The 27,144-nt window shown below is 41.0% G+C and overlaps 1 protein-coding gene across 5 annotated transcripts in view; it reads right to left on the bottom strand.

Annotated features, from left to right (window-relative positions):
• The window catches only part of Fancc (FA complementation group C), a 264,880-nt gene extending 242,677 nt beyond the window's left edge, over window positions 1-22,203 (bottom strand). The window contains exon 1 of one of the 5 annotated variants that reach the window (XM_045143857.1): window positions 21,983-22,203. The gene's annotated coding sequence lies outside the window, so the exon portion shown is untranslated. Of the gene's footprint in view, window positions 1-21,641; window positions 21,732-21,791; window positions 21,875-21,967 lie in introns of those variants that run through there. The other 4 variants (XM_045143854.1, XM_004656859.2, XM_045143856.1 and 1 more) reach the window with 4 other exon arrangements.
• Window positions 22,204-27,144: the final 4,941 nt, after the last annotated feature.

Raw genomic sequence — 27,144 nt, 5'->3', positions numbered from 1 at the left:
GGTTTCAGGTTTAAATAAATGTCTCAGGATTCTACTTAGTCCTTCTGGAAGAACCCTTGAAACATTTCACTTCAAATATGCACATTATTATAACATTAATCATAATCACTGAATATAAATACAAACTAAAACTGCAGAGTGAGAAGTGTCACAGAGTATGAAGGACTTGACCAGGCACTTAAGCACAACTTGGGGTGTCAAGGAAGGTTTCCATATTTTCAAGAGTGCATAAAGTGAACAAATGGCAATGTTCGGGGAAGAAAGAGCTACAAGTATGCCACTGAGGCAAGAGGGCATATCCACAGACTAACAAAGCCATAAAGCAGAGAAGGATGAGTTCTCTCTCTAGGCAAGGCTTATGATAACTTCTTTTTAATAATGGACATAAAAATGTTGGGCCATCTAGAGATAAAGGCTAGCCAAAGGTTACTCTATGGTGCTTTTACTTTGATCTCTTCATTTTCATCTCTCTCTCAGTGATGGACCTTCTCCTTCCTTCCTTTCTTCTTTCCCTTCTTCAAGACTTTCAGAAACCATTCCAAGAACTCTCTTGATGAGAGACATAGGACCTACATTCTTCAGTTCATTACTGTTAGCATGTCTGAGCAATTACTACAAAGGAAGAGATATAGGTTCTCAGTAGCTCTTTCTGTTACAAGTCATAGGCTGTAGTGTCATCTAATTACCTCTATCACTTGAGTTAGGCTCAGCAGACAGGCTGAATCTAGTTTGTAATAAAAACACTAAAACAGGGTTGGAGGATGGCTCAGTAGGTAAGCACTTGATAAGTAAGCATGAGGACCTAAGTTTGATCTCCAGAATCCACATAAAAAGCCAAGTATGACTGCGTAGTTCTGTAACCTCAGCACCAATTGGGGCAGAGACAGGAAGATCACTGAGGCTCATGGTGAGCTCCAGGTACAGTGAGAGACTGTCTCACAGACAAGCAATAGAGAAGGATATTTGCTGTCTCCTTCTGGCCTCCACAAGAGTACATACAAGGGCATGAATATTTGCACACACACACTCACCATGCACTCATACACCATGCACACATACTACACATACATATATTTTAAAAAATCAAGCTTAACTTCTAGACATATCTCTCAAGAGAATTTGCCACTGCTCTTGTGCTGCAGTAGGCAGACTGTCTTTGAAGGAGGGATTTACAGACATGTGGCTTAGTAACAAACCAGAGGCCACAATAATATCTCCTGTTTCTCACCAGTAAAGAAAGTATCATGAGTATTAAGGCAGACTTCAGTGTTCAAAACTAAATTTAACCAGGCTGTCATCCTGCTGAGGCAAGTACTAGATGGATTTGGAAGGATATAATAAAACAAGACCTCACACATTACTCTAAAAGCAATGGAAACCACTGAAGGATCTTTAGCATGATAGTGATGGAATCAGATTTGTTTTAGAAAGATCACAGAGAAATACTGTTGAAAATGGACTAGGCAAAGTGCCAGGAAACCTATACTTTATGAGTGCATATCATCTTATAGGATTGAGGCCTAACCTAGTAGCACAAGAACTAGTAAGAAATAGAGGCGGTACCCAACTTACAATAGTTCAACTCATGGTTTTTTTGTTTTTTTTTAACTTTATGATGGTGCAGACATATGTGTTCAGTAGAAGCCATGCTTCAAACTATAAATTTGGATCTTCTCTCAGGCTAGTGATATGTATACAGTGTGATACTTTCTTAGTATTCTGAGCAGAGCAAAAAATAACAGCTCCGGGTTAGCCATTCTACCACCAGGAGAAGAACCCATACTACAGGATGCTGTGTCACTAAGCCATATTGTCTGGTTAGGTGTTAAAATAGTGAGAAGTTAAGGTTATGCTCAAGTTTCTGATTGGAGAACCAGGTACATAACAATACCATGTTCTTAAAGTTCTTAAAAAAGAAACACCTAAGTAGAAAGGTTACATAGAAATATGACATTTGAGGACATGGAAAATACCAGATACTTGAGGCTTGCTGGAGTACAGCAACAATGGGAAAGAGGCATGAACTAAAGATAATTAGGAAACCACCACCATCAAGAATGTAAGCAAAGCCCTTAAAGGGAAGGAGATAAAGTAGGGAGGGATGAGACAAGGAGGTGAGAATTAGAGTCTGATTGCCTGTGGACATTTAATGAAGGAAAAGAGGAGGAAGTGGGGTAGTTAATCAAGATAATAGTTAGATTAAGGGAGCAAAGTGTTGGACCCAAGGAGAATTGGTCTGGCTTTCTGAGACAAACCAGTAGATCTGTGGTTGGCACCAAGTAGTGAGCCTATTCATCCTGCTTTTGGCTGTGGCTTCCAGATTCTGCCTGCCACATTAATGAAAACTACTGCATCCAAAATAATAAAAATCTGTTTTAATGAAGAGCACAATGACTTTTGTTTTAGTTGCCTTTTATTTAGTATATCCAAAGGGGGTACCATTTGTGCAGCTAAGTAACACATGGTCCTAAAATACTAGAATCTTTCTTGTACTACTAGAACAAGTCAGAAGCCTCTCAGACGTACACAACATCAGATAGTTTCAAGTGCTGTAAGTGATTATTTTTGGTTCCAGGGTTTAAAATACTATGATATATGTGGTTGAGTAACATTCTTAATTGCAGTCATGTTCTAAAAGTAATTTCTTTATTCAAGTGTTGACAGGCCATATGTATATATGTGTATGCATGTGTGTGTATATATATATATATAAAATATATGCCGGGCGTGGTGGCACACACCTTTAATCCCAGCACTCAGGAGGCAGAAGTAGGAGGATTGCCATGAACTCGAGGCCACCCTGAGACTCTATAGTGAATTTCAGGTCAGCCTGGGCTAGAATGAGACCCTACCTCAAAAAACCAAAACAATAAATAAAATATATATATGTATGTATATATATATATATATTTATTTATTACTGGCACCTACCACTTACCCTCCTTTTAACTGTATTTGAACTGTAAGGCTATTCTTCCAAAGCAACAAAAATGTACAGAACAAATATTAATTACTTTCAAATTTCTAAAATCTCCTAACTGAGCAATGTCAAAATCTTTCTACTTTGTCATGAACAATAACATAACTTAAGATTTCTCAGCTCAACTAGGACTTTCCCCTAAGATTAAGAACACGTTATTTTAAGAACTTCTCTGTGATTCTTGTGTTACAGGTACACAGTGATCCATGGAAAATGACTGTAGTGCAGGGAATAGGTTATACATAATAAATATCTACATTCAAACTAAATTTTAGTAAAAAACAGACAAATTGAAAACTGTTACTACTGTCCACATCTAATTATATTCTAGGGGAAAAAAATCTATCTTTCAAGCCCATAGTTGATTCTACCTTTTAGTTAGTCATTGGCCTTTTTTAAAAATAAAAGTTACCAACAGGGCCATAAGCCATGGATCTCTTTATACCCATGACTCAGTACCTTCTGAAAGTCTGTTCACTTTTATCTAGTGGCCATGCACATATTTTGTCAACACAGACTCACTGTCATGCTGGTTTGCCTTTCCTGCCATATTTTTCTTACACCTTCTCCATGTGCTCCCACTATGTATCAGAAACTAGGAACTGGGCACAATTTTAATCACCTCCTTGGAAAACTTGCATACAAAGGCTCTAAATATTAGTTACCAGCTAATTTTATGGTCTCTCAAAAAATGACTAAGTTCAAGCCCTAATATTTTATATTAGACAGCCACCAAATGGTATCTTTACCACACCTTCCTCACTTCATCTTCTTATATAACTCCACTGAAAACCTAGACCATCAGGGGCTGGAGAGAAGGCTCAGTGGATAAGGCATATGCCTACAAAGCCTAACAAGCCAGGTTTGATTCACCAGTACTCACAGAAAGCCAGATGCACAAAGTGCAATGTATTTGGAGTTCTTTTGCAGTAGCTGGACCCTGGCATGTCTATACACTCCATCGCCCTCCCTCCCTCTCCCTCCCTCTCCCCCTACTTACAAATAAATAAATGAAATTTTTTTTTGTTTTTGTTTTTTTTTATTTTTATTTTTTTGTAACTAAAAAATATATTTAGCCGGCCGTGGTGGTGCACACCTTTAACCCCAGCACTCGGGAGGCATAGGTAGGAGGATCACTGTGAGTTCAAGGCCACCCTGAGACTCCATAGTGAATTCCAGGTCAGCCTGGGCTGGAGTGAGACCTTACCTCGAAAAACCAAAAAAAAAAAAAAAAAAAAAAATTTAATTAAGTTATTTATTTGAGACAGAGACAGACAGAAAGAGAGAGAATGAACATGCCAGGACCTCCAGCCACTGCAAATGAACTCCAGACACATGCGGCCCCTTGTGCATCTGGCTCATGTGTGTCCTGGAGAGTCAAACCTAGGTTCTTTGGCTTTGCAGGCAAATGCCTTAACTGCTAAGCCATCTGTCCATCCCAATCAGTTGTTTTGAGAGCTTTGACTACTTATAAGTCTTTGCAATAATCCAACTTTGATGGGGGTGGGAAGGATAAGACCCCATCCCTCCCTGAGGCAGTTAGTGGTTGCTTGTGGAGGGGGAGTAACTTTCTTTAATGCCACAGCCACTGGCAAGCTGCCTATGTGCTGGTAAATGACCCTCCCCAATCCATGCTCATACAAGCAACCCTAATTAAACTTAGTGATCACAAAAAGTCATGAGAGTTGGAAGGGAGCTAGTTGGGAAGAAGGGGTGTAGGGGGAGAGGGTAAGACAGAAGGTAGAGGGGCTGAATTATTTTGTTGTTGTTTGTTTTTTGAAATAGGGTCCCACTGTAGCCTAGGCTGACCTGGAATTCACTACAAAGTCTCAGGGTGGCCTTGAACTCAAGGTGATCATCCTACCTCTGTCTCCTGAATGCTGGCATTGAAGGCATGCGCCACCATGCCTGGCAGGGGCTGAATTTTTTGTTGTTATTTAAAATTTTTTTTAAATTTATTTGAGAGAAAGAGGTAGGGAGAGAACGAGAGAGAGAGAGAGAGAGAGAGAGAGGGAGGATGGATATGCCAGGGCCCCCAGCTACTGCAAACGAACTCCAGACTCATGTACCACTTTGTGCATCTGGCTTACGTGGACACTGGTGGGGAAACGAACCTGGGTCCTTAGGCTTCATAGGCAAAGCATCTTACCTGCTAAGTCATCTCTCCAGCCCTGAGAGGGGGTGAATTTAATCAAGTTACATAGTAAATATGTCTGAAGTTATAAAATAAGATGTGAAATTTAAAAAAAAGAACAAGCAGATGCCCAGTGCAGTGGCCTGAGGAGGGGGCAGCAGATGGTCAGTGGTCACCTGGTTTGAGGTAGACATGGCTACCCCATGAAATGAAATGTTTTTAAAAAAAGAAAAGAAAAACTATACCATCAGGCTCAAGGAGAATCTGATAAGAGTGATTAAGATAGTCGGAAAGGCACAGGGAGGCAGGAATATGAAGGGGAAAGGTAAGAAAAGGTGATTCAAAGAAAATAAATAAAAGAAAATCTTAAGCCAAAAATAAAAAGGAATAAAACACATAATAAGGAAAGACGATGAGATAACCAAAAAAGAAGTCCTCAAGTTAATTCCTAAACCACTGCTTACAGAACAACCGAAAACTTTAAAATCCCAGTCCAGAGACGTGTGGTTATCCCACCCTGGTACTTGTAACACCAAATATTACTACTGACTTGGGATGCTCCTGAGTCAGGATGCAAAGACCACCATCATTTACACCCTCTGCCAAGAGACACATCAGGGAAGGGAGCTAGAGGAAGCCAGTGACAAAGACCCCATAGCAGCAGGCCAAGAACCGCATAAACTCAGGCTAGTATTGAGGTTAAAATTAAATGAAATAGGAGAGAGATAGAGACAAGGAAGGATAAAAAGAATAAATACAGCATTGGTGTGGGCTTTCTATATGTAGAGAAAGCACACATCTGGCATTATTTGATGCTGAGTACAACCAAATCTAAGACTTTGTTCCTCCCTGTAATTATTTCTTAGTAAGACCACACAAAGAAGAAACAGACCTAAAAGCTAAAATGATGGACAGTGGTTAAAGTGAGCAAAACATCATCATTAAAATACACACACACACACACATACACACACACACACACACACACACACACACACACACGTGTTTAAAGTAACAGAACATTTAGCACACACAGGATGTTCCTGACTGAGTTGAAAAGAAGTTTGCAATAAATCCAAATAAGGAAGCTGCCAGATAAATATAATAGCATGGTGACATTTCTATAAAAACATGCATTTATATAAGCACAAATAGATCTTTAAATGGCTCCAAAGTGAGTGATCAGTGTTTTGTGTGACTTTTACTTTGAAAAAAAAAAAAAAAGTTTCCACCAAGTGTGGTGGCACACACCTTTAATCCTAGCACTTGGGAGGCAGAGGTAGGAGGATCACCTGAGTTCAAAGCCACCCTGAAACCACATAGTGAATTCCAGGTCAGCTTGGACTAGAGTGAAGCCCTATCTTAAAAAAAAAAAAAAAAAAAAATTCCTATGGCTCTCAGCTTATTTAATTTTTTTTTAATTTATTTATTTGAGAGCGACAGACACAGAGAGAAAGACAGATAGAGGGAGAGAGAGAGAATGGGTGCGCCAGGGCTTCCAGCCTCTGCAAACAAACTCCAGATGCATGCGACCCCTTGTGCATCTGGCTAACGTGGGATCTGGGGAACCAAGCCTCGAACTGGGGTCCTTAGGCTTCACAGGCAAGCGCTTAACTGCTAAGCTATCTCTCCAGCCCTCTCAGCTTATTTAAATAATAAAATAATAATCATTCAGAAAAAAGAAATCTCCTTCCTGGTCACTGGGTCTTTATCTTAAATGTAATAAGTTTGTAAAAGGTCCATTTGAAGTTAATTTTATTTATTTTGTTATTTATTTATTTGAGAGAGCAAGAGAGGGGAAGACATAGAGAGAGAGAGAGAGAATCGACACACCAGGGCCTCCAGCCACTGCAAACAAACTCCAAACACATGTGCCACCTTATGCATCTGGCTTAGGTGGGTCCTGGGGAATAGAACCTGGGTCCTTTGGCTTTGCAGGCAAGCACTTTAATCACTAAGCCATCCCTCCAACCCATAAACTAGATTTTTTTTTTCTTCCAGATGAAGCTGGTGCCATACATGGGGAGAAGGACCCACTGGCCAAGTACAGCTCCATTATAGCAGACCAAAGAAATTTGAAAAACAGAGATTTGAATCCAACATCACCATTCCATTCCAAGATCCGGGAAAACTGAAAGTTCTAGTGTGGACTTACATCACATGTCTTCAAGAGGGGAATGATACTTAGCCCAAGGGATACTCATAGTTCTCAAGGCCCGCTCCCACCTATGATGACATGAGTGCATTTTTTTTTTAACCTCCTTATGTCCTGGAGAATATTCACTGTGGCTCTAGAAACAATCAAATAGAGTTGAAAGCCACGTTAGTTTCAGTGGATCTGTTAAATTTTAGGAAATAGATCAGATAAGGCCCTGGCTGGAAGAACTATAGGATGGAGTAGAAACTGAAAAGATTAAAATTCAAGAATATGGACACCTTTTACAGAAAATCAAGAATGTGAGGAAAGGGCCCTAGAGGATCTCATGAAGTTACCTGCTGAGGTAATCTATTCTGAATAATATTCCAGTGTTTGCCACTTTACTGACCTCTCCTCTGCCTGGGGTTCCTTAGCAGAGCAGACAAATAGCAAGGCTTCCTTCTAAAGCACCTGTCTACTCTTCCAGGAGAGAGCAGAGCAGTTCTCCAGAAGAGACCAACAGGGGTGCAGGGGTCAAAAAAAAAAAAAAAAAATGAATGCATGCTTGTTGAAGTTCTTTGTTCTCCAGCCACATCAGAAGCCCAGCAGGGGCAGAAGCAGCTCTTCTGGGGGCAATGCTGCAGAAGCATGGCCAGATAAAGGGCTCTGTAACTGCAGACTTTGTTGAGACTCAGTATGACAAAAGAAACAACAGCAGAGTTTATAGTGTAATCATTGTTTTACTGTTATTATTTTGAAACTTAGAGAATGTTTGCAATAAATGCTAATATTCATAAGTATATCTGGTACCTAGAAAAGTTCAAATCACTCAAACAGGAAAAAATAGGAAGAGATGTGAAGCAACCATGTGGAACAGGTTTTAATTAACCTTAATTACTTTCCTAAAATCCATTTCCAAATACAGTTACACTATGGGGCAGAACTTAGACATAAAAACACAACCCTCTACTCTTCCCTAACTAGCTTTCAGATCATGCCTTCCAATATCCCATGAATTATATTTCTCAACATTAACAACCTTCTAGGGCTTAGTTTCATGCCTACGTTTACCATATGACCAGTCCACACCTGAGTTGGACTTTCACTCTGACATTTCAAATACCAACTGAAATTAAAAGTTAACTTTGATCCTCAAAAATGATTCCTTATCTCTTAAGCAGATTGTATGGAAGAGTGTTAATGTATCAAAACTGAGACCACATCGCTAGAGAGGAAGCTTGTGAAGTTAGCTTTCTGTGCTTCTGGACCTTGAACTTTGGGAGAGTTCCCAACACCTTAACTACTAAGACTTGTACTGTAAACTTCAGAGGGTTTTGGACAGCTAACTGCACTAAAGTTAAAGAGTTAGGGAATCATAGGTGCTGTCTTAAGGTAAATGGAGTGGGTAGAAGGGTATGCCTAAACTATCTGCACAATGTGATTTATCCTCAGAGGAGTCCAGAATGTGGTACTTACTAGCCAAAGGATATGTTTGTTACTAAACCCTAACAAAATCCCAACGCACTGGTCTCTAATAAGCTTCCCTGTTAGACAATGCTTTGCAGGCTGTTACAACTTGTTATGGAAGGCACTGCCTATGCCCTGTGTGAGTGTGCAGAGAACTCTAGTTGTGCCTGGTTTCCTCTAGACTTCACCTCATGTGCCTTTGCCATTGCTGACCTTTCTTACAAGCATCCTTTCTCAGTAGCCACCATCATGATGCTCTGTTCTGAATCCTATGGGTCTTCCTCATGAGCCACCAAACCAAGGGCTGGTCTTGAGGGTGTCAATAAATCCACAGTATCAATGTATATTCCTCAACATCTATCCCCAGTAAAAGAAGTCCATATTCCTGTACTGTCATCTTCTCAGGTTCTTCTCCCCCCTATCATTCTTCTAACCCTGGCCTGATCTGGTCGACTTCCTAACATTATTACACCCACTCAAGCTAAAATGGCCAACAAATCTGAGTGAATGTTTTTATAGCCAAAGTGAGTATTCTCCAAGAGATAGGGAGATTTTTAAAAATATAAAAATGTTTATTTCCTAACTTGAAAAAAAATCATGTTCACAGAAGCTTCTCCACCCTCAGCCTCATGTTACCTGACCTTTCTACAAGGGAAGAAGACTCATGTCCCCTTCATTCAGCTTACTGATTCCTCTTCCTCAAAATAACCCTGCATGTTACTGGTCCATGGGACCACATCTTCCATAACCTCTCCCATGGACCACTCCATTTACTCCCATCCCTTAAGACAGCATCTATGATTCCCTAACTCTTTAACTTTAGTGCAGTTAGCTGCCCAAAGCCCTCTGAAGTTTACAGTACAATCAAGCACATCTATAGATCCTATCAATAAATCCTTAGGCCAGTGCTTTTCTTGACACTTTTGTCCAAAAACATCTAGACTGGTTTACTTTACAAGTCAATAGTGACCAGTATATACTATTTCAATCCTGTTCCTAATAGATATTTTTGGCATTCCAGCCCATCTGACTTATGTAATAGTTCACTATTCCAGTAGACTGGTATCACTCTATGAACAGAGCATTAGTTTTAACAAATATTGATTCAATAGGTTAATTTCTATATACCAGACCTCCGGCAAAACAGAATGCAACATCATGGCAGTAATGGAGAAAGACAGTTTTTTATAGGCAGCCAGGGACAAGGTCCAAGAAGAAGAAGGAGGTGACCCCTCCCTGCCATGATAGGACTAGAACCCACGTCTGATCCAGTCTCCTCCAAAATAGCTATAAGCAACACTCTCCAGCAGCAACTTCCTGCTTCTTCCTCAGTTCAGCACACCTAGGTGGGCTGGTGCCTACTGAGTCAGCCCCTTGTTCCACCAACCAATCAGGTCTCTCTCTGACATACCTGAGTCTTATGGCAAGGCTCATCCTAATGAGATGTCTGATCCATATAAATGGCCCTGCCATGTATGTAATCTCCCTCTTTCTTGGCTATTTATTTTCCTAACACTGGACTCTAATGGTCCTGCTTTAGTAAGCTCTTTCCTCTTCCCAACCTGCTGGAAAGAAAGAAGGGTAAATTTCTTTCTGTCCGGGCACTTTCCCATCATATTTTGAGGCATTTTCTTGTTTTACTACATGCGTGATTTTTCTCTAAGCTCTGAGAACTTTACTATCCAATCTCTGGTATTTTTCTGACCCCTGATGTAAAGGTGAGGAGCTTGTGCTTTGCTTCCACGTGTGCTTCGTCTAAATCTTTTGGCCTGGGCTCTCAAGTTTTGTCCTCCACATGTGTCTATATGTGCCTTTTCCACGGGCTTCTCTCCTGAAGATTTCCCTATCTCTCCTTTCTCCCCTCTTGCTTGGATACCAACAGTCCCCAGGAGATTTCTCTATGGAGGAATTTCTCTCCACTCTCCCCTCTCACTTTCCAGCTGGGAAAGAAGAGGAATTCCCTTGTCTTTCCCCTTGATCCTAATTCTCCCTAAAATAAACCACATAACTTACAATTTACCCTTCTCATTGTCCATTTTATCAATTCTTTGCTAAATTCAGATAAGGACCCCAAAGTTGGGGTTCACAGGCCTAGGAATTCCTTCCTGGACTCCAAAACCCTGCATTGATAGCAATCTACCAGCATTCAAAATGATCACTATTTGTAACCTTATTACCCATACATGAACTGGAATTTTCAAAAATAACACTATGGAACAATCAGGTACCCATTTTAGGTAGCAACTACAGATGAATCAAAAAAACACTTTTTAGGTCTAGAGAAACAGCTCAGCAGTTAAGGAGATGATCTGAAAGCCTAATGACCCAGGTCCAATTCCCCAGTACCCAAGTAAAGCCAGATACACAAAGTGTCACATGTGTCTGCAGTCTGCAGCAGCTGGAGGCCCTGTCATGCCTATTCTGCCTGTCTGTCTATCTCTCTTCTATCTCACTGCTTGCAAATACACACACACACACACACTCACACACACATTCTCTCTCTCTCTCTCTCTCTCTCTCTCTCTCTCTCACACACACACACACACACACACACACATATATATGTAAAATTTTAGGGGCTACAGAGATGGTTTAGCAGTTAAGCACTTGCCTGTGAAGCTTAAGGACCCAGGTTTGAGGCTCGATTCCCCAGGTCCCACGTAAGCCTGATGCACAAGGGGCGCATGAATCCGGAATTCATTTGCAGTGGCTGGAGGCCCTGGTGCACCCATTCTCTATCTGCCTCTTTCTCTCTCTGTCTGTTGCTCTCAAATACAGAAATTTAAAAAAAAAAAAAACAGTCTTTAATTTTAAAAGTTAAGTCATTAAAGGTAAATAGGGAGAGGTATTTTTGTAGGAATTTCCCTAGGAATACAGCATATAAAATCTTTTTCAGTCCTCCTGAATCTGAAAATTATAATAAAGAATTTAGTTGGATGTGGTGGTGCACGCCTTTAATCCACTTGATAAGCAGAGGTAGCAGGATTGCTATGAGTTGAGGCCACCTTGAGACTACATAGCAAATTCTAGGTCAGCCTGGGCTAGAGTAAGAACCTACCTCAAAAAACATACATAAACTTCTAAGGATAAGGAGAGAAAAAGAGATAAAAATGGAATTTCATATGCTAGAAAGCAAGTAGTAACCAATTTAATATAACAGAAAAAACTATATGAGAGGGATGAGAAACCTAAAACCTACCAGTATTGCATCTTAGTTTATATCATTGGACCTCCACAGAAAGCTAGGAAATAAGGACATCTAAAAATAGAAAAAAATAAATATACTATAATATCAATGCAAATGGTCCCTCCCTGGTCCAAGTATTCTACCCCAGTCAAGCCCTGGATCACTAGTAGCTGACTGACAGATGACAAACCATTGATAAATCTAAGAATAAAGATCTGAGGACACAGACATGAGGAGGTTTTCCCAACACACAACCCAAAAGATCGCCTTAAAAGGAACATAAAAATCATTAAATGTATGCTCTGTGTCCTCTTTAGTGAGAGGCTTTCCACCAATCCTGAGGAAGAAAAGAAACTATGGCCTCCCTAATTCTCTTGTAGTTCTACTCTGAGAAGTGATTAAATAAATTTAATATTCTTATCTTTAAAAAAAAAAAAATCATGAAATGCCACCTGTGGTGATTTGATTCAGGTGTCCCCCATAAACTTACGTGTTCTGAGTGCTAGGTCCCCAGCTGGTGGCAATTTGGGAATTGGGACCTCCTGGAGGCAGGTATTGCTGGGGGCTTCCCATTGCCAGTGTTTGGTACACTCTCCTGGCTGTTGTCCACCTGATGTTGGCCAGGAGGTAATGTCCAACCTCTGCTCATGCCATGCTTTCCCCTGCCATCATTGAGCTTCCCCTTAAGTCTGTAAGCCAAAATAAACCCTTTCCTCTCACAAGCCGCTCTTGGTCAAGTTCTTTATGCAGCAACTCAAAACTGACTGCAACACCACCTTTGCATTCGGTGGTTCCAATCAGCTTCCCAACATAGACAGACAACCTGGCATCTGAAGTCTTTAAATGAAAAATGAAAACCAAGGGCTGGAGAGATTGCTTAGCAGTTAAGGCACTTACCTGTGAAGCCTAAGAACCCAGGTTCAACTCTCCAGGTCCTACATAAGCCAGATGCACAAGGTAGCACATGTGGTCTGGAGTTCATTTGCAGTTGGCTAGAGGCCCTGGTGCACCCATTCTCTCCCTCCCTCCCTCTCTCTCTCTCTCTCTCCCTCCCTCCCTCCCTCTCTCTGTCTCTAATAAAAAAATAAAAACTTTAAAAAAAGAAAAATGAAAACCAAAATGTACCAAGGGATAGGGAATGCAGGTGGGGAGGGAACTTTAAAAGGAAGATAAAATATTTATAATAAAGAGAACATACTATATTCACAGGTAATACTAACAAAAAACTACAGTGTTAGAGAATTAGAAATAAGAGTATAAATGAAAAACAAAAAAAGTGAATAAAGCCGGGTGTGGTGGCGCATGCCTTTAATCCCAGCACTTGGGAGGCAGAGGTAGGAGGATTGCCATGAGTTCAAGGCCACCCTGAGATGACAGTTAATTCCAGGTCAGCCTGGACCAGAGTGAGACCCTACCTCGAAAAACCAAAAAAAAAAAAAAAAAAGTGAATAAATTTACAATTTAAAAGATGTCTCAAGGGCTGGAAGAATGGCTTAGTACTTAAGGCATTTGCTTGCAAAACCAAATGACCCAGGTTTGATTCCCCAGGACCCATGCTAGCCAGATGCATACTGTGGTGCATGTATCTAGAGTTCAGTTTGCAGTGGGTAGAGGCCCTGGCATGCCTCAGCCTCTGTCCCTCAAATAAATAAATTAAGTAAATTAAAAAATAACAGGATTAATTTTTTTCAGGCTGTGAATAAACACACCATACTTCAAGCTGAAAGCCTATTTTATTCCAATATTAGGAGTGAAAACTAAAGCTTGAAAAGAAATGACTTCTCAGCCTTGAGTACAGTGGCATTAATATTAATGACAATCCCACTCATTTCAAAGGCATGTCCCAGAGTGTTTACATTATAAAAACTGGGTCTGGAATGTGGTCTTTGGTAAACTTAAAATGGTTTTTTGAGGTTGTACTAGATGTGCAACAGCTGCACTGTGTTCACAAGTGTAATGAGGTCTCTACAGTGTGGTACTCCTTTATACATTAGCTCCAGCTAGCATATATGCTGTACTCATCAATGGAAATGAGTTTAGAATCTATCTCTATAGCTACAAGTGCAGTCAGAACACAGCTTTGCTTTAGATTAACACTGTACAACAAATGTATCATCAGCCTTCAGAAGTTCTATGGTATTGGTTACAGAAGGGACAAAAACTTCCATTCACATACAAACATATGGAAAATGACAACAATTGTGTTTACAGAACTCAAATTTTGTTTGGGGAAAAGATATGAATATCAAATATGGTATGTATCTAATTTGTTTGCTGACATGCAACAAGGGTCACAGGGTGTCACCAAACAGGAGCTGGTTAGGCAGTTCTCAAAAATTACTTGCTACTAATACTTCTATTTACAAAGATAGAATGGAAAACTTGCCAAAAAGCTGGTTACAAATGCTTTAGTAAGAAATTTCACCTGCTCTTGGACATGGAGCTACTTGGCACAAAGAAAAAAGGACCAAACAGGGTAATCATCAACAGCCTTTTCCTTAGTCTAAGTTGCCTTTACAGTAAACATTACAAAGACAAGTCATAACTGAAGGTGACTGTTTGGCTAAAGTTAATGAATCTGAGTAACCAGAAATGTTCAGATCTTTTGATTACTGAGATTATTATGATACAACAATCCATTTAAAGGATGCAGAAACACAAGTAACCCAAAGTTCTTCAGAAGCAATCTTTTGGACAATTGCTTGGGAATTCCAAAATTCTGAACTAAATTAATTTTTTAAAAATGTCTTAGCTTTGCTCCTTTCTTCTTTCCCTTTCCTTCCCTTTCTTTCTTCCTTTCCTCCCTTCCTTCCTTTTTTATACTTTTTATTGAAAAGTTCCATACATATAAACAATATACTATCATCATAATTACCTCCCATGATCCCCATTACCCCCCAGGCCCCCTCCACTGAATCCTTTCTTCTTTCCAATTAGACTCTCTTCTGTTTTGATGCCATTTTTTCCCTCCTATTACGCAGGTTTTGTGTAGGTACTGTCAGCCATAGTGAGATCATGAATATCAAGGCCAGCTTGTGTCTAGAAGACAGCATTCTAAGTACTCCTCCCTTTCCTGTAGCACTTATATTCTTTCCACCACATTTTCCTCAATGGTTCTCATGCTCTGGAGAGTGTGACAGAGATACCTCAGCACCAAACACTCCACTGTTACTTCTTTTCAATACTTTGTCCATTTTTGAGTCATCCCCGTGGTCACTGCCATATAAAAAGAGAGGCTTCTCTTTTGGGATGGCTTTCTATCTCACCTACACTGAATGAGAAGGTGGTTCCCTCTTTGGTGCACTGTGAAGGACCTGGTTCAGCTGGCTAGGTTGGTCTCTCTTCAGATCAGCTGTGCTGAATGCTGCATGGGGAGGGGTGGCTCTAATTTCTTGGCATCAAGAGGTCTCCAGTGGTTCCTGATGTTGGCACAGGAGACCGGAGAGCTGTCTGAAGTTGTTCTGGAGCTGCTCAGCTGGTTCCTGTTCCATTCTCCCCCCCCCCCCCATTTGTTTGTTTTGTTTTGCTTTTACAGTTCTCTGGATCTACCCATGGCCTCACATTATAGACAAACACTCTGCCACTGAGCATCAGACCAAGTCCTGTTTGTTTTACAGTGCCTATCTTACCTTGGTACATACATATGATTATTGTGAGATTCACATACTATGAAAACAATCTGGAAAGGACACGGCTCATGACCAAACTAATTTTACAAATGCACCACCAGGTATGGTGGCACACGTCTTGGATCTCAGCACTTGGGGGGCAGAGGTAGGAGGATCACTGTGGGTTCAAGGCCACCCTGGGACTCCATAGTGAATTCCAGGTCAGCTTGGACTAGAGTGAGACCCTACCTTGAAAAAAAAAAAAAATGCACCAAACCAAACAAGTGGACAAAAAATGACTAGGATAAGAAAATGAATTTATTTTAAAAACTCAACACAACAAAAAGGTTCTAGGTTCCAAAGGATACATATTACTTTTCATGAAATATAATCTTTTTTTTTCTATACAATAAGACACTTTGAACTTATCAGCACATAATTTCCCCCAGAAAATATGATAAATTTGTTCTATCTATCCACTATTTTTCTAAGTGCTGGTTTAACAACTAAATGTATTTCAAAATTATTTGAAAGAGAACAAATTAGGCACAGATCATAAATGGAGACATACACATGGATAAATTAAACTAGGGAAGCAGTTAGAAGAGCTTTAGGCAGAATTCATCTCCTGCCAACTACTGCTGAAAGATAACTTGAACTTAGCATTGTGAGACTACCTTCCACTTCTAAAATAATAGAAATAAAATAATAAATAAATAATAAATTTAAAAATAATAGAAATAAGAGAAATCTCTTAGTGTTTAAATGACAGTAATTGACTAAAAAATTTTAAGATGCCACATACAAGCTATGTTACACAGTCTGTATGGCTTGTGAGATGGATCAGTCAGGAAAATGCTTGTGGTACAAACATGAGGACCTAAGTTCAGAACCCCAGGACTCATGAAATAGCTGGATGCAGTAGTGTGTACCTACACTCCCAGCTCTGGAGAGGTAGAAACAAGAAGATGCCTGGGATTTGTCAGCTAATTAGTCTAGCTGAATCAATAAGCTCCAGATTCAGAGAAAGACCTCATCTCAAAAATAAGGTTGACGGTGGGGAGATGGTTCAGTGGTTAAAGGCTTGCAAAGACTGCCCATCTGGGTCCAATTCCCCAATACTCATGTAAAGCTAGATGCACAAAATAGCGTATGCATCTGAAGTTCATTTGCAGCAGCAAGAGGCCCTAGTGTGGCCATTCATAAATAAGTTAGGTTGAAAGCAATTGAGGAAGCCACCCAAAGTGAACATCAACCTCTAGCCTCAACATGCATATGCATGTGCATGCACACACATATGAACATGCATATACAACTGGCATAAATAGTTCTAGAAGGGTTCTTAGAAATAATGACAAGCTGAACCTAAAACATATATGTATGTAAATGGAATAGAATAAAGGGGAGAATTCAAAAAGAAGAAAGTTGGAGGACTTACACTACCTGATTTGAAGACATTAAAAAAGGTATACAAATCAGGGCCCATCAACATGCATATAAAAAAAAGTCATGAGCCAAGCGTGGTGGCACATGCCTTTAATCCCAACACTCAGGGGGCAGAGGTAGGAGGATCACCCTGAGTTCCAGGCCACCCTGAGACTACATAGTGAATTCCAGGTCAGCCTGGACTAGGGCAAGACCTTACCTCAAAAGACCAAAAAAACCAAAAGAGTCACATACATTAATTTTAGTGACAAGGCTCCAATGGACTTCAACAGGGACAGGATTGATGCTTTCAAGAACAGTGCTGGAACAACTGGAAGGTTATATATGTAAGAGAAACCTTAGCCCTTTCTCATATAGCCCATTAAATTAAATTCAAATTGGACTAAGTATCTTAAAAATGAGTAATAAAATAACAAAACATCAATAAAAAAACACAAGAGAAAACCTTAGTGAACATAGGTCAGGCAAAAAATTTGGGTTTATTTTTTTGTTTTTTTTCTTTTTTCTTCTGCAGTCCTAGGGTCTTGCACACACTAGGCAAGTACTGTTACCACTCAGCTACAGCCAAGCTCAGCTTCCCTGCAACCAGTAAATGAAAATATTCTCCAGTGTATCTGACCCAGTCACACTCTTTTAACAGTGCGAGGGGAATGGTGAAGAAGAACCCCACTCCTCCCTTCCTGCAGGAGTCCCTACCAGCACCTAGCAACTACCCCACTACACTCATTTTGGACTCCAAGTCCAGAAAGAGTGGACATTGGCTGGGATTTTCTTTATGGGAGAATTCCTCAGTTTTTCAGTGACAGCCACTGCGCTCATATGCATGTACCGGCTCTCAGCGCTGCTTCGTGCAGCACTACCTACATGTGCCTGCAGCTCCAGTTTTCCATGGGCAGCTTCTACACTGCTCCTGAGCATGTTCCAGCTGGACCAGTGCTGAGAAACTGAGGGATTGGAATCTCCCCATAAAGAAACTTCCAGGACTAGGTATGTCAGGGGTGAATTCTATCAAAATATTTTCAGAGAATACTAACTCTTTATAGACTCAGAAGAAAAAAGGCTAACACATGCTAAATCATTCTAAGATGCCAACATTACCATCAATACCAAAGTCAAAGACATCTTATGAAAATAAATTATGTACCAATATTGTTCACGAGCATAGTCATCCTTAAAAGTACTTATCAGCCAAACCCAGCAAAATATAAGAGATTGTATAGCATGACCCAAGAGGTTTAATTCCAGAATTGCAAAGTTTATTTGGCATTAATAAGTCAATTTATACAATAAAGCATATTCATAAAAAAATAAAACACCCCACAGCCATTGCAATAGATGGAGAAGAATCACATTTTCAACACTTGAGTAATGGAAGGAAAAAAAATCCCTCAACCCAAGAGAGCTTTAAGAAAAACACAACTAAACAGGAAACCCTGTGAAAAAGATGTAACACTTTCTTCCTGGGTTTAAAACAAGTCAGGAAAATCCACTCTTTTCACTTCTGTTCAGCAACACATCAGCAGCTAACAAGCGGGAGCCAGCTTGGGGGACATCACTGGGGGACATCACAAGTAAGAGTCTTTATTCACAGATTATGATGCTGAATACAGAAATCCGATGTGATTCAGGGAAGGAAAACATACAGAATACAAGTTCAGCATTCAAAAAAATTTTTTTTGAGAGAGAAAGAGACAGGGAGAATAAGCACCCCAGGACCTTCAGCTGCTGCAAACTCCAGGCATGTGCACCCCCTGTGTGCATGTGTGACATTGCACTTGCATCACTATGTGTCTGGCTACATGGGACCTGGAGATTGGAACATGTGTTCTTAGGCTTTGCAGGCAAGCACCTTAACCACCAAGCCATCTCTCCAGCCCTCAAAATTATTTTTATATATTGTCAACAAAAAAAAATTCCATCATGAAATTGAAAAACACTTCTACATACAACAGCATCAAAAGAAAAAATTTTAATTAAAAATAATAATAAAACTTAAAAGCCAGGTGTGGTGGCACATGCCCATAATCCCAGTCCTAGGAAGGCAGAGGCAGGAGTTCAAGGCCAATCTCAACTACACAGTGAGTTTGAGGCAGGCCTGGGATACATGAGACTCTGTCCCAAATTAAAAAAAAAAAAAAAAAAAAAGGTTTTTAAGATAAAGTTGGCAAAAAAAAAAAAAAAGGTAAAATTTAGGGATGGAGAGATGGCTCAGCAATTAAAAGTGCTTGCTTGCAAAGCTGTCAGTCAAGTTTAACTCCTCCACATAAAGACAGATGCACAAAATAGCAAATGTGTCTGAAAGTCATTTGCAGCCACAGAAGACCCTGGTGTGTCCATGTTCTTGCTCTCTTCTACTCTCTGTCTCAATAAAATTATTTTTTAAAAAGGGCAAAACCTATATAATAAAATTCACTAAGGATGCTGAAAAAATAAAGATCTAAACAAAAAATATTATGTGTACATGTTGAGTTTACAATTCTTCCCCAAACCCATTTATAGAATCAATACAATTCCTTTCAAAATCCTTCACAGTACAGACATTTTGGAAAAATTGAGAAGTTGATACTGAAACATATAAAAAATGTAAAGAACCCTCTATGTTGATAAAGACAGTGTTGGTAAACCCTCATTCGTACTGTGAGAATGTATAATGGCATGACCCACACTGAAAAAGGATTTGGAAAATTCTTTCATATTAAGAAGTTAGTTAGTTGAGAAACTATAAACAATACTTCCCTGGCAAGGGAGATTATCATGATCATTAGAACCATAAACAAACAGAGAATATTCATATCCTAAACTAAAACTATAAAATAAGGTTTTAAAATAAAAAATTATGTGGCTGGAGAGTTGGCTTAGCAGTTAAGGCACTTGCCTGCAAAGCCTAATGACCCAGGTCCCATTCCCCAGTACCCACATAAAGCCAGAGGCACAAAATAGCACATGCTTCTGGAGTTTACTTTCAGAGGTGGGAGGCCCTACCATGCCCATTCTGTCTGTCTGTCTCTCTCTCTTCTCATTCTCTCTGCTTATAAATATTTTTTTAAAAAAATTAAAGTTTAAATCATTCTGGACTTAATTCTTGCCTGATTTGAGGCTCTACCACTAACTTGGAACTACTACTCATGTGAGCTTCCTGAGTCTGTGACCTACATAATCAATCCAACCTCCTACTAGCCCTCCCTGTAGTTAGTTTCATAAATACAAAATTTGTTTTGTTATTGGAACTACTTACTGAAATGTGGACCTAGTTAAAATTACCATTCATTTGAAAACGTACAATTTCACATATACACAGGGATGTATCTGCCACATCTACCCAATCAAGTTTGTTATTTTAAAAAAAATGTTTTCTAAAACAATTTTTTCCTAAAACTCCAAGATATATAATTCTGGGACTGGACAGAGAGCTCAGCAGCCAAGACTGCTTCCTACACAGCATGAGGACCTGAGTTCCATGTCCAGTGCCCCCATAAAAAGACCAGCATAATATACTCACATGCCTGTAACTTCAACCCTGGGGAGCCCCAGGTTCAGTGACAGAGTGCCTCAGGGAAGGAAGAAGAGCAATAGGACACCTGGCCTCTGCACCTGTGTGCACAAGGCAGGCACATCTGCACACTTGTGCATACACTACCCATAGACACACCACATGTACTGAATACACCAAATACAAACATGTATATGTAAAATATGCCAATGTATATAGTCAAATTCTAAAGTAACAGGGTGCATAAAATACGTGGAAGGGGTCTTTGATGTAAGACATTTCTTTAATGCAGTCTTCCTCGTCATGAGTTCACACACACACACACGTGCTTCTTTTCACGTGAATCTAGTATAGAACATTACACAGAAACACTGATCTGACTTAAATTTAATAAGTCACAATGGACATGCTTTTCTACATAAGTTTATGTAAAGAGTGATCTCAACACATGGTATGACTACCATCTTTTCTAACCACGTTCCCTCCTTCCTCGAGGAAGGAATGAGAAAATGTTCTGGGCGGTGTATCACTAAAGGTGAAGGGCATTCATGAATAGAAGTTGGTGGCCGCAAAACGCCACATAAATGCCAAGTCCATCACATCACAGTTCAGATGCACTCAGTGAAGCACGGGTTAGACTGCAATCAAACCAGGAGCTTTCAACTCATTTCAGATTACAACAAAAGCCCGGGCGCATTCATATCTTTCCCTCCTTGGCCTGTTTTCATAAGGTTCTAGTCATCAAGTCTTATGTTTCAGAAACTCCAAATCTTTTCCCACCACAGAGCACTAGCTCATACAAGATCACTGCTGGTTTATAGTTGTTAAAAATAAATACATAAATAAAAAGTACCCACCCAAAATATTTAAGACAAACCACACCCCTCATCAACCCCATCAAAAAAAAAACAAAAACTCTCAAGGTCCTTGAACGTGATTTGGCCTGGCAGTCAAAGAAAGAGTTGTGAGGAGACAATCAGCCTACAGCGACCCTGCTCGGGTCCGGCGATGAAAGGCGGCGGCGGCGGCGGCGGCGGCGGGCGGGAGGGGTACCGCCGCGCCCGGGCTCTCCTAATTGGACTTCTCCCGGCTCGCGCCCCGGCGGAGGGGACCAGACCAGCTGCCGAGGGTGACGGGTTTGAAAAAGGAAAGCTTTTCACAGCTCCCACGGTTCCGGCGCGCACATATTCACCTTTGCTCCTCTCCTTTTAAGAAGGCCCTGCCGCCCGCTCTCAATGAACAAAAAGAACCAAAACGCCAACTCCCAGGTCCCACCGCTCCCGAGGGTCCCTTCCGCGTGACCCCACGCCAGCCCCGCCCCAGAGACCACGCCCCTCCTCACCAGTCCCCGCCTTCTGCGGCGGCAGGCCCCGCCCCCGCCGTGTCCCCCCTCAGACCCCGCGCGGGGCCAGATCTTCGTTCGCCCACTTCTAGGCGCGGGGCGCGGCGCCGTGCGCGACCGTTCTCGCGAGTCTTCCCGGCCTTTCCTCCCCCCCGCCCCCCCCGCAACACACACACCTCCGGCTCCCTAACCTCAGCTGGCGCGTCGGCCAGACCCCTAAGGGCAGAGCGCCTCCGTTTCGTTCCGCGGCCTCCTTCCCGGGTGGTCCTTGCCCAGAGCTGCTTCAGCAGTTTGGGCTGCGGCGGAAAGGAAGCCACCGCCCAGGTTCTGCGGCTTGAAAACTTGGCTTAGCTTCGACTTGGCTTTTTGTTTGTTTTGACTTTTGGAATTTTCCCGCGGTCTCTCCTCAGTGGAGTCGCGCGCCCGCCAGTCCGCGCGCGCGCACACAAGCACGCCCGGCCCACACCGCAGTGCACTCTGGGGACTAGCGAGCGGCCGCGCGCGCTCCCGCGGCACCGCGGGAAAATCTCGGCCCTCTCGGGCGCGCGCTGGGGGGGGAGGGGGGAGTGAGGGGCGCGCAGCCGGGGCTCGGGCGGAAGTGGGCGGCTGGCAGCGTGCGGCCGGCGGAGAGACTCGAGCGGGGAACCAGGCCGCCCCAGGTCTGGGATGGAGCTGCTAGGGTGTCCGTCCGCTAGTTGTGCGATGATTTTAAGATTCTGTTGCCCTCCATGGAGGAGAAAATAAAGAGGGAAATCATTCTTTTTTTTTTTAAGAAAAAATGTCAAAGGGTCATAGTTCTAAACAGGAGCAAGCCTGTGGCTTTTTAAATGTGGTCTCTGTTACAAAAAGGCATTTTGTAAAATCTTCAGTTCGTGATCCGCTCTCTTCCCTTTCGCGTCTCTGTGGTGTTTGGTTAAAGCCTTTTAAATAGAAACTCCCTTTCGAGTCAGTGATAGCAGCTTGTCTTGTGAACTTAGTACTGCGTGAAGTTCTTACATCGATGTTTGAAGTGTAGGTGGTAAGTGAAGCATCTTCATAAGCTTTTCGAATTTTTTAGGTCAGTGCCTCATAACTCAGTCATGAAACTACATCTTCATGTATGCTTTAAAACAAATCTGAAGGCCGTGTGTCATGTATGTAATAGATGGCCCTTAATTCTGTAAACACGTTCAACTTTTACGAAGGGGGTAGCCATTTTCCAAAGGAACAAATTCAATCCAGAAATTAAGGACTGACAAGCTTATAAATCTGGTGTTTAAACGGATACTTAAGTTTCTGAGGCCTGTGCTTTTTTGACATATGTAATTTGACTGTGCATCTAAAACACAGCTGGTGTACAGAGACAAGGCTTCCGTGGTACTCCTCTTGACACCTAAAGCCTTTAAAAAGTCATGCTTATGATGACAAATTATAATTAAGTGTATATTTAGTTCTGTATTGGCCAGCAAAGAAAGCAGTGAAACCCTGTTTTCTTAGGAGAAAATGCTTTACATATTTGCAGGAAAAAAAAAAAAATCATGCTGATGTTAGTACTTAAGGTCCTATCATGTTGTGGTTTATGTCCATTTAATTCAATAGATAATAAAGAATTACTGGAACGTGTAATTGCAACATATGAAATCCATGTTTAGTCCTGATTTGGACCCAAATGGAAAGCATATATACTAGAAAGAGGCAAGTTTAAATTTATGGGGATAATGAATAAACATTCATTTTATGTAGCATCCATATGTATAGAGCTATCCTCACTAATATGTCGGCAATAGTGAGATGGCCACTTTGTAAAATGCCTAACAGGTTTTCTGAAAAACAAATACTTTTGAATTGGAGGAAAAAAAAATGAGTATGGGTACCTTTGGAAACAATTCTCAAAGAATAAAGTACAATCACAAATAGTGTAGTAAAATGAAAATGGCATATTTACATGATTTTTTTTTTTTTTTTTTCTTTTGAGGTAAGGTCGTCTCGCTCTAGCCCAGGCTGACCTGGAATTCACTATGTAGTCTCAGGGTGGCCTCTAACTCACAACAATCCTCCTACCTCTGCCTCCTGTGTGCTGGGATTTAAAAAGGTGTGTGCCACCACGCCTAGCTTTACATTAATTTTTTGTATACTTTACATTAAATATTTATATTATAGACTAGAAAAAAAATTACCTGAGGGTTTTGGGGAGTTGTTTTTTTGTTTTGTTTTGTTTTGTTTTGTTTTGTTTTGTTTTGTTTTGTTTTTGTAACTTGATCAAACCTTCCTTCACGTCAATAAACAAAAAACCCCTCAAATTCCACAGCAGTTGTAGTAAGGTTCCTGCCACAGTGAGACCATATACCCACTTGGCTTCTACACTTCTTTGGTCTCACAATCCTGAACACTTACCTTGTCCAGGGTTCGATATTTGCCTGTGGGAACTTGACTGAATATTTAACATGTGTTTATTAAGTCCAGGCCTTGGGCTGATAACTGGTTTGCATTATTACCTTTGATCCTCACAGTGATCTTATATAGTAGGGAATAGTTCAGTTTTGCAGTGACAGAACCAGATGCATAGAGCTGTTATTTTCTAGTAGGTATAGAAGGGATGGAGAGACGGCTCAGCAGTTAAAGGCCCTTGTTTGCAAAGCCTGCCAGCCTACACTCAATTCCGTAGTACCCATGTAAAGCCAAATGCACAAAGTGGCCCATGCAGCTGGAGTTTATTTGCTAACAGCAAGAGACTCTGGTGCACCTATTCTGTCTGTCTGACTTTCTATCCCCCTCCCCCCCCCTTTCTTTCTCCTTCTCTCTCTCTCTCTATATATAGATAGATAGATAGATAGATAGATAGATGATAGATAGATAGATAGATAGATAATATATATATATATATATGTATGTATGTATATCACATACACACACACTTGCTAATAAATAAAAATTTTAAATAAAATACACCTAGTGGATGTTGAAACCTGGCTTCATAATCAGGTAGATTGACTTTGATGCTTCTTTTTTTTTTTTTTTTTTTTTCAAGGTAGGATTTCACTCTAGTCCAGGCTGACCTATAATTATTCACTGTGTAGTCTCAGGGTAGCCTCGAACTCATGGCTATCCTCCTACCTCTGCCTCCCCAAGTGCTGGGATTAAAGGTGTGTGCCCCCATGCCTGGCTTGATGCTTCTTGTTGCTTTGTTGTGTGCATGCTCATCCTCCAGGTTGAGATAAGGTCATGTGATCCCAGAGACAAGCATTGTAATCACCATGTTTGTTTCCTATTTAAATGCTTCAAGAAATGGAGCAAGCAATGACAATTTTTGACTATAAGAGGGAAGAAACACCTGATATCAAAGACGAGAGGGCTGCAGGTGAAAAAATTAATGGGTAAAAGGAAATATTTATAATAATAAATGAAGATGGAACTTACCTCTTTCCTGACATGTATACCCATATGCTCACTCCGTAGCCTCACAGGGGAAGAGTATACTCAGGAGGGTATATAATCTTTTGGGGGAGGTGGATTTTTCAAGTTAGCATCTCACTCTAGCCCAGGCTGACCTGGAACTCACTCTGTAGACCCAGGCTGGCCTCAAACTCACAATGATCTTCCTACTTCTGCCTCCTAAGCGCTGAGATTAAAGGCATGCATCACCACAGGCAGCTCACATAATCTTCTATCATGGTTTGACTTACAATTTTAAATTTTACTATGGTGCAAAAGCAATATTTGGCCTCAATTCCTGGTAGCCACACAATCATAGGGAAAAATAGCTGAATCTCTATAGAATGCTGTTGCTGAGCTCTGAGGTCAGTAGGTTAGGTGGATCACATGCATTTGATGTATGACATTTTCCATTTACAGTGGCTTTATTAGAACACTATCACAAGGGACAGAGAATTTGTGCTAGTTGAATCGGGTGGTAACCTGTCCTGGAATTGTTACCACTGAGAGACTGAATCATCTCGATAACAGCAAAACCAAAGCTCCTATGCAAAGCAAAGTAGAATTTAAGTAGAAATTTGAAAGGCAAAAGGCACATTGAAAAAGCTATGTTTCAAGATGAGATGATGTGGCTTTTATTCCCAACTTTCTAATTTTAAGACCAATTTTAAGTCAAACTGACTAGAATGTTTTCTAAATATTTTTATTTTCAGCTGGGCAGTGGTGGCACATGCCTTTTATCCCAGCACTGGGGAGGCAGAAGTAGGAGGGATCACCATGAGTTCAAGGCCACCCTGAGACTACATAGTGATTTCCCCGTCATCCTGGGCTAGAGCAAAACCTTACCTTGAAAAAACAAAAATAAATGAATAAATAAAATATTTTCATTTATTTTCAAGGAGAGAGAGAGTATGTGTTTGTATGCCAGGGCCTCTTGCTGCGACCAAAAAACTCAATATTCATGCACCACTTTGTACATCTGGCCTTATGTGGGTATTGGAGAATCAAACCTGGGCTGGCAAGCTTTGCAACCAAGCACCTTTAAAACGAAGCCATCTCCCCAGCCTTATAATGTTTTCTGTCTGCAAGATTTGCCATATCTTTGCAACCATCCCACCTTTCCCTAGTTGAGTTCAGTGACCTGGAAATGGCAGCATTTTGTGTGTCCCTAAGTGTTAGCAGTCAATAGATGCCTAATATAACCTGGTTACTATATGTGCAGAAGAGTATTTTCCTCACCAGTCCTGGGTTCACATATAAAGCCCCTATAACAAAAGACAGATCAACAAGAGAACAGCATACACATGTAAGGTTTACACGACTTAGGATCCTTCATAAAAAAATAAAGCCCTTGGCTGGAGAGATGCCTTAGCAGTTAAGGCATTTGCCTGCAAAGCCAAAGGATCCTGGTTTGATTCCCCAGGACCCATGAAAGCCAGATGCACAAGGTGGTGTGTGCGTCTGGAGTTCATTTGCAGTGACTGGAGGCCCTGGCGTGACCATTCTCTCCCTCTCCCTCTCCCTCTCCCTCCTTCCCTTCCTCCCCCCCCCCCCCGTTTCTCTCTGCCTCTTTCTCTCTCATAAATAAATAAAATACATTTTTTAAAGTATCTCTGTTGTCTGTTTTTAAAAAATAAAATAAAGCCCCCTTGGGCTGTAGGTCTCTGAGAAATCAAGCTGGAGCTGAGCTAGAAGCCCCCTCCCTGTTGACTACCTGCCAGGATGCTAGAAAGAGCTCTGCAGCCTGGAGAAGTCATCAGTGGTCTTATCCAGCAGTCGACCCTACAAGCTTTATGGCTGGACAACCAATTCAGATGAGCTAACTAGTGCAATGGTGACATGTCTGTTATAAAGAAAGTCAGCTGCTATCAGATTGGACTAAGACCTGCTCCACAGGAGGGAATTCATGCCTAGCACTGAAAACCTAATGAAAAGCCTATGG

This window comes from Jaculus jaculus, chromosome 2, assembly GCF_020740685.1.
Source record: "Jaculus jaculus isolate mJacJac1 chromosome 2, mJacJac1.mat.Y.cur, whole genome shotgun sequence".
Taxonomy (NCBI): Eukaryota; Metazoa; Chordata; class Mammalia; order Rodentia; family Dipodidae; genus Jaculus; species Jaculus jaculus.
This window is presented reverse-complemented; position numbering and strand designations above follow the sequence as displayed.